This window comes from Oryzias latipes, chromosome 21, assembly GCF_053564925.1.
Source record: "Oryzias latipes strain Hd-rR chromosome 21, Olatipes_Hd-rR_3.1".
Taxonomy (NCBI): Eukaryota; Metazoa; Chordata; class Actinopteri; order Beloniformes; family Adrianichthyidae; genus Oryzias; species Oryzias latipes.
In genome coordinates, this window is record NC_136257.1 from 17,055,331 (window position 1) to 17,064,210 (window position 8,880).

Consider the following 8,880-nt stretch of genomic DNA (forward strand, 5'->3'; position numbering starts at 1 on the left):
GACACAAACTGCTGCAGTTTACCTGACAGCTTTGCTTATTTATGCTGCTGGTACACCTGTCTGAGAATCCTGCCCACGTGACCCCCCCTCTCCAGCTGATGAGATAACCTGTCATTAACGTATGACTGAAGGATCTTGGATCTGTCTGTAAACACCCACCTAGAAATCACGTTTAACGCTACATTAATTAGATCAAACAAATGTGCCTCCATACCTTATCAGTGGATGGCGGGACTGCATTTCCTGATGTGCGCCGTCTTTAACACCCGTTTCTTCGCAGCTGCTGCTTTAGACAGAATTCTCTCACGACATATCGAAACATTTGTAAACCTGGTTGGTGTTGATATTTCTGCGTGCGTTCTGCCATCACATCCGCTAAATATTCAAAGATTAACGTTTATGTTAACGTTTTACCGTCCCTTTCTTTGTTTACCTGCAGAACGGACGTCATCCACACAAACTACTTCCGGGTGACCGTTCTGCTTCAGACGAAATATTAAAAAAATAATTTAAACCTTCATTATCTGTTTGCTGCATTTTTGATTTAATATGTAAATGGTAGATACGTGGATTATTATAGTACATTGTTGTTTGGACGATAAAATCCGTCATCGCTTCATTTAAAATACTTTTCAGTTCAAATGATTGACAAACATCATCATCCAATCAGCGTTGTCCCATAGTACCTGCTTCTTCTGGTTTGGAAATGTTTTTCATTTTTGAAGATTTCGTTTTGTTTTCTGGAAATTCATTCTGTGTTCTGAAATGTTTTTCATTTTTTAATATTTAATTTTTTTTCTGAAATGTTTTTCATTTTTTAATATTTCATTTTTTTCTGAAATGTTTTTCATTTTTTTGTATTTCATTTTGTTTTCTGAAAATTATTTTTTTTTCTGAAATGTTTTCATTTTGTAATATTTCTTTTTTTTCCCTGGAAATTAATTTTGTTTTCTGAAATCTTTTTTTCTTTTTTCTTTTTTATGTTTTGGTTTCTGAAATTTTGTTTTGTTTTCTAAAATGTAATACTGCTTTTTAAATTGTGGCTGTGATCTTAAAAATGTTTTTGTATCGAGTGATTTGTTGAATGGTTTGCACTTCAGGGCCACCGTACAAAAGAGCATTTTGGCTAAAATTCTGATTGTTTTGACTGTACAACTTTAAACGTGACCAAAAAAAAACCCTTTTTTCAACCAAACATGTGATCTTTACCTTTTGAGTGCGTTTTGAGGCCAACAATCATTTTGTCACTCAAAAGTGCTAAAAGTGTCAAAAAAAAAACATTTTGGCTCAAGATCTCACAGTTTTGACTGTTCAACTTGAAATGTGACCAAAAAAACAACACTTTCTTTAACTACTAATGAGATCTTTGCCTTTTGAGTGTTTTTTGTGGCCAAGGTCATTTTGTCACTCAAAAGTGCAAAAAGTGTCAAAAAAGCATTTTGGCTCAAATTCTGACTGTTTTGACTGTACAACTTGAAACGTTAACTAAAAAACAACACTTTTTTAAACTACAAATGAGATCTTTAACTTTAGAGTGCGTTTTGTGCTCAAAAATCCTTTTGTCACTCAAAAGTGCTAAAAGTGTCAAAAAAGCATTTTGGCTAAAATTCTGATTGTTTTGACTGTACAACTTTAAACGTGACCAAAAAACAATACTTTTTTGAACCAAAGATGAGATCTTTGCCTTTTGAGTGCGTTTTGAGGCCAACAATCATTTTGTCACTCAAAAGTGCTAAAAGTGTCAAAAAAGCATTTTGGCTCAAGATCTCACAGTTTTGACTGTTCAACTTGAAATGTGAACAAAAAAACAACACTTTTTTTTTAATTACTAATGAGATCTTAGCCTTTTGAGTGTTTTTTGTGGCCAAGGTCATTTTGTCACTCAAAAGTGCAAAAAGGGTCAAAAAAGCATTTTGGCTCAAGATCTAACAGTATTGAATGTTCAACCTGAAATGTGACCAAGGAAAAACACTTTTTTGAACTAGAGATGAGATCTTTACCTTTTGAGTGCGTATTGTGGCCAACAATTATCTTGTAACTCAAAGGGCTAAAGGTTATAAACGAGCATTTTGGCTCAAATTCTGACTGTTTTGACAGTACAACTTGAAACGTGACCAAAAAACAACACTTTCTTGAACTACAAATGAGATCTTTGCCTTTAGTGTGCGTTTTGTGCTCAAAAATCCTTTTGTCACTCAAAAGTGTTAAAAGTGTCAAAAAAGCATTTTGGCTCAAGATCTAACAGTTTTGAATGTTCAACCTGAAATGTGACCAAGGAAAAACACTTCTTTGAACCACAGATGAGATCTTTGCCTTTTGAGTCCGTTTTGTGGCCAAAAATCCTTTTGTCACTCAAAGGGCTGAAGGTTATAAAAGAACTTTATGGCTCGAATTCTAATTGTTTTGACTGTACAACTTTAAACGTGACCAAAAAAACAACACTTTTTTAAACTACAAATGAGATCTTTGCCTTTAGAGTGCGTTTTGTGCTCAAAAATCCTTTTGTCACTCAAAAGTGCTAAAAGTGTCAAAAAAACATTTTGGCTCAAGATCTCACAGTTTTGACTGTTCAACTTGAAATGTGAACAAAAAACAACCCTTTTTTCAACCAAAGATGTGATCTTTGCCGTTTGAGTGCGTTTTGAGGCCAACAATCATTTTGTCACTCAAAAGTGCTAAAAGTGTAAAAAAAAAACCATTTTGGCCTTAAGATCTCACAGTTTTGACTGTTCAACTTGAAATGTGACCAAAAAAACAACACTTTCTTTAACTACTAATGAGATCTTTGCCTTTTGAGTGTTTTTTGTGGCCAAGGTCATTTTGTCACTCAAAGTGCAAAAAGTGTCAAAAAAGCATTTTGGCTCAAATTCTGACTGTTTTGACTGTACAACTTGAAACGTTAACTAAAAAACAACACTTTTTTAAACTACAAATGAGATCTTTAACTTTATAGTGCGTTTTGTGCTCAAAAATCCTTTTGTCACTCAAAAGTGCTAAAAGTGTCAAAAAAACATTTTGGCTCAAGATCCCACAGTTTTGACTGTTCAACTTGAAATGTGAACAAAAAAACAACACTTTTTTGAACTACAAATGAGATCTTTTCCCTTTGAATGCGTTTTGTGGCCAAAAATCCTTTTGTCATTCAAAAGTGCTAAAAGTGTCAAAAGAGCATTTTGGCTAAAATTCTGATTGTTTTGACTGTACAACTTTAAACGTGACCAAAAAACAACCCTTTTTTCAACCAAACATGTGATCTTTGCCTTTTGAGTGCGTTTTGAGGCCAACAATCATTTTGTCACTCAAAAGTGCTAAAAGTGTCAAAAAAAAAACATTTTGGCTCAAGATCTCACAGTTTTGACTGTTCAACTTGAAATGTGACCAAAAAAACAACACTTTCTTTAACTACTAATGAGATCTTTGCCTTTTGAGTGTTTTTTGTGGCCAAGGTCATTTTGTCACTCAAAAGTGCAAAAAGTGTCAAAAAAGCATTTTGGCTCAAATTCTGACTGTTTTGACTGTACAACTTGAAACGTTAACTAAAAAACAACACTTTTTTAAACTACAAATGAGATCTTTAACTTTAGAGTGCGTTTTGTGCTCAAAAATCCTTTTGTCACTCAAAAGTGCTAAAAGTGTCAAAAAAGCATTTTGGCTAAAATTCTGATTGTTTTGACTGTACAACTTTAAACGTGACCAAAAAACAATACTTTTTTGAACCAAAGATGAGATCTTTGCCTTTTGAGTGCGTTTTGAGGCCAACAATCATTTTGTCACTCAAAAGTGCTAAAAGTGTCAAAAAAGCATTTTGGCTCAAGATCTCACAGTTTTGACTGTTCAACTTGAAATGTGAACAAAAAAACAACACTTTTTTTTTTAATTACTAATGAGATCTTAGCCTTTTGAGTGTTTTTTGTGGCCAAGGTCATTTTGTCACTCAAAAGTGCAAAAAGGGTCAAAAAAGCATTTTGGCTTAAGATCTAACAGTATTGAATGTTCAACCTGAAATGTGACCAAGGAAAAACACTTTTTTGAACTAGAGATGAGATCTTTACCTTTTGAGTGCGTATTGTGGCCAACAATTATCTTGTAACTCAAAGGGCTAAAGGTTATAAACGAGCATTTTGGCTCAAATTCTGACTGTTTTGACAGTACAACTTGAAACGTGACCAAAAAACAACACTTTCTTGAACTACAAATGAGATCTTTGCCTTTAGTGTGCGTTTTGTGCTCAAAAATCCTTTTGTCACTCAAAAGTGTTAAAAGTGTCAAAAAAGCATTTTGGCTCAAGATCTAACAGTTTTGAATGTTCAACCTGAAATGTGACCAAGGAAAAACACTTCTTTGAACCACAGATGAGATCTTTGCCTTTTGAGTCCGTTTTGTGGCCAAAAATCCTTTTGTCACTCAAAGGGCTGAAGGTTATAAAAGAACTTTATGGCTCGAATTCTAATTGTTTTGACTGTACAACTTTAAACGTGACCAAAAAAACAACACTTTTTTAAACTACAAATGAGATCTTTGCCTTTAGAGTGCGTTTTGTGCTCAAAAATCCTTTTGTCACTCAAAAGTGCTAAAAGTGTCAAAAAAGCATTTTGGCTAAAATTCTTATTGTTTTGACTGTACAACTTTAAACGTGACCAAAAAACAATACTTTTTTTGATCCAAAGATGAGATCTTTGCCTTTTGAGTGCGTTTTGAGGCCAACAATCATTTTGTCACTCAAAAGTGCTAAAAGTGTCAAAAACATTTTTGGCTCAAGATCTCACAGTTTTGACTGTTCAACTTGAAATGTGAACAAAAAAACTACACTTTTTTTTAATTACTAATGAGATCTTAGCCTTTTGAGTGTTTTTTGTGGCCAAGGTCATTTTGTCACTCAAAAGTGCAAAAACTGTCAAAAAAGAATTTTGGCTCAATTTCAAACTGTTTTGATTGTTAAACTTGAAATGTGACCAAAAAAAACAACAACACTTTTTTAAACTACAAATGAGATCTTTGCCTTTAGAGTGCGTTTTGTGCTCAATCTACTTTTGTCACTCAAAAGTGCTAAAAGTGTCAAAAAAACATTTTGGCTCAAGATCTAACAGTTTTGAATGTTCAACCTGAAATGTGACCAAGGAAAATCACTTTTTTGAACTAGAGATGAGATCTTTACCTTTTGAGTGCGTTTTGTGGCCAACAATTATTTTGTCACTCAAAGGGCTAAAAGTGTAAAGGAGCATTTTGGCTAAAATTCTGACTGTTTTGACTGTACAACTTGAAACGTGAACAAAAAAACAACACTTTTTTTAAACTACAAATGAGATCTTTAACTGTAGAGTGGGTTTTGTGTTCAAAAATCTTTTTGTCACTCAAAAGTGCTAAAAGTGTCAAAAAAGCATTTTGGCTAAAATTCTGATTGTTTTGACTGTACAACTTTAAACGTGACCAAAAAACAACCCTTTTTTGAACCAAAGACGAGATCTTTGCCTTTTGAGTGCATTTTGAGGCAAACAATCATTTTGTCACTCAAAAGTGCTAAAAGTGTCAAAAAAGCATTTTGGCTTAAGATCTCACAGTTTTGACTGTTCAACTTGAAATGTGAACAAAAAAACACTTTTTTTTAATTACTAATGAGATCTTAGCCTTTTGAGTGTTTTTTGTGGCCAAGGTCATTTTGTCACTCAAAAGTGCAAAAAGGGTCAAAAAAGCATTTTGGCTCAAGATCTAACAGTATTGAATGTTCAACCTGAAATGTGACCAAGCAAAAACGCTTTTTTGAACTAGAGATGAGATCTTTACCTTTTGAGTGCGTATTGTGGCCAAATATTATCTTGTAACTCAAAGGGCTAAAGGTTATAAACGAGCATTATGGCTCAAATTCTGACTGTTTTGACAGTACAACTTGAAACGTGACCAAAAAACAACACTTTCTTGAACTACAAATGAGATCTTTGCCTTTAGTGTGCGTTTTGTGCTCAAAAATCCTTTTGTCACTCAAAAGTGTTAAAAGTGTCAAAAAAGCATTTTGGCTCAAGATCTAACAGTTTTGAATGTTCAACCTGAAATGTGACCAAGGAAAAACACTTCTTTGAACCACAGATGGGATCTTTGCCTTTAGTGTGCGTTTTGTGCTCAAAAATCCTTTTGTCACTCAAAAGTGTTAAAAGTGTCAAAAAAGCATTTTGGCTCAAGATCTAACAGTTTTGAATGTTCAACCTGAAATGTGACCAAGGAAAAAAACTTCTTTGAACCACAGATGAGATCTTTGCCTTTTGAGTCCGTTTTGTGGCCAAAAATCCTTTTGTCACTCAAAGGGCTGAAGGTTATAAAAGAACTTTATGGCTCGAATTCTAATTGTTTTGACTGTACAACTTTAAACGTGACCAAAAAAACAACACTTTTTTAAACTACAAATGAGATCTGTCATGGCTACAGAACACTTTTCGAACCCAGATGCTGGAACCCAGAAGAAACACAGCGGGAGGCGAGCGTTGGCGGGTAAGAGTTTTAATACGAGGAGCAGAGAGCAGAACGTGAGCAGGTCCAGATGTCGGTTCCGAACTGAAAGACAGAAGTTAGCGGCGTCACTGGTGGATTTCTCCGTAGGCCGATGTTGACGAAGGTGGAGACACTTGATGAGGCAGAGGCTCGTGGTGGGACCGCAGGAGAGGACAGACTGATGAGAACGGCTGGGAACTGATTCGAGCGACCACTCGTGGTACTGGATTCCTGAGGGTGAGTAGAGAGAGAGACAGGTTTAGTCGTAGGCTTGACGTAGCGAAAACGAACAATAGCTTGACTTGAGGACCAACTATGCACCATCAGGGGCAACGGACTGGCGAAGACTGATGATCCTGTGGCTCCTTAAGAAGGCGGATGAGGTGATGAGGTAAGTGGTCGCAGGTGTAGAGAATCAGCAGCCAAGCGGAGAGGAGAGGGGGGAGGAGTCCGACAGAGGCACCATATCAGTACCCCCCCCCCCCAACGACCGCCTCCAGGCGGTCAAGGGCGGCGATCAGGGTGGGCACGGTAGAAATCCTCAATGAGCGAGGGATCCAGAATAAACGAGCGGGGAATCCATGAACGCTCCTCCGGACCGTAGCCCACCCAGTCGACCAGGAACTGGAATCCACGACCCCTACGCCGGATGTCCAAAATCCGGCTGACGTCATAGGCCGGAGCGCCGTCGATGACCCGGGCGGGCGGTGGGGAAGCGGACGGCGGGCACAGAGGACTGTCCTGGACTGGCTTGATCTGTGAGACGTGAAAAGACGGGTGAACCTTCAGGGCTTTAGGCAGACGAAGACGGACACAGGTAGGGTTGATGAGTTTGTCAATGACGTAAGGACCGATGAATCGGGGAGCCAGTTTCTTGGAGGATGCTTGAATGGGGATATTGCGAGTGGAGAGCCAAACCCTCTGACCAGGTTGATAGTCGGGTCCCACCACCCTGCGACGGTTGGCGATCCGGCAGTTGCTCTCCTTGGTGCGGAGGAGAGCGGCCTTCGTCTGAGTCCAGACGCGTTGGCAACGCTGGAGGTGATGGTGGACAGAAGGCACTGCCAGATCCAACTCCTGGGATGGAAACAGAGGTGGTGAGTACCCTAGGGCGGCCTCAAAAGGAGAGATCCCGGTGGCAGATGAAGGATGAGTGTTATGGGCGTACTCTATCCATACCAGGAAGGTGGACCAGTCCTTTTCATTCTGTGCCGCCAGACAGCGAAGAGCTGCCTCCAGCTCCTGGTTCGCTCTCTCCGCTTGACCGTTCGACTGGGGATGATAGCCTGACGAGAGACTGACCGTGGCCCCCAAGGCCGAGCAGAAGGCCTTCCACACTTGTGACGTGAATTGGGGGCCGCGGTCGGAGACAATGTCCATAGGGATGCCATGGTGGCGAAAAACATGGTTGACCATCAGGTCAGCAGTCACAGTGGCCGTGGGGAGTTGAGGAAGGGGAATGAAGTGAGCCATTTTCGAAAAACGATCAATAACAGTGAGGACGGTAGTGTTACCGTGTGACGGGGGAAGACCTGTGACGAAATCCATGGCCAGATGGGACCAGGGTCGATCGGGAGTGGAGAGTGGATGAAGCAGACCTGCCGGAGCTGAGGATGAAGATTTCGATCGGGCGCACGTGGAGCAGGCTGCGACATAATCTCGCACGTCCTTTTCCATGGCAGGCCAATGGAACCTTTTGCGGATGAGGTTAAGAGTCCGGTGAACCCCCCCATGGCAAGCCAAGCGGGATGCATGCCCCCAGGTGATGACCTCGGACCGGAGATCAGCTGGGACGAACAAGGTACCCCTGGGGACAGGAGGGTGGTCATCATTGTCTCTCAGGGCTTGGAGTACCTTGTTCTCGATGTCCCACGTGAGGGTTCCGATGACGCAGGTGGAAGGAAGGATGGTGGCCGGGGCGCGTTCTGATGGACTGTACTTTCGGGACAGGGCGTCAGGCTTGATATTTCGGGATCCGGGTCTGTAGGTGATTACAAAATTGAAGCGGTCAAAAAAAAGACACCAACGAGCTTGCCTGGAGTTGAGTCGTTTGGCTGAGCGGAGATAGGCCAGGTTCTTGTGGTCTGTCCACACGATGAATGGCTGTTCTGCTCCCTCCAACCAGTGACGCCATTCCTCCAATGCCAGCTTGATGGCAAGTAGTTCCCGGTTGCCGACATCATAGTTTCTTTCTGCTGGTGATAGTTTTCGTGAAAAATAAGCACAAGGTTTTAATTTGTCAGTTGAGGCCTCTTTTTGGGAGAGGACGGCACCCACACCGGTATCAGAAGCGTCCACCTCGACAATGAATTGACGAGATGGGTCAGGTTGGATGAGGATGGGTGCGGATACGAAAAGGTCCTTCAGTTTGTTGAAGGCTTGTTGGGCTTCAGTAGACCA

General features: G+C 39.9%; 1 long non-coding RNA gene across 1 annotated transcript; it reads right to left on the minus strand.

Annotated features, from left to right (window-relative positions):
• Positions 1-6,473: 6,473 nt before the first annotated feature.
• Positions 6,474-7,084, minus strand: LOC111946763 (uncharacterized). The gene is made up of 2 exons (XR_002872516.2): positions 6,802-7,084; positions 6,474-6,711 (listed from the first exon to the last, which is right to left on the minus strand). It is a non-coding gene; the product is annotated as an uncharacterized LOC111946763 (long non-coding RNA).
• Positions 7,085-8,880: the final 1,796 nt, after the last annotated feature.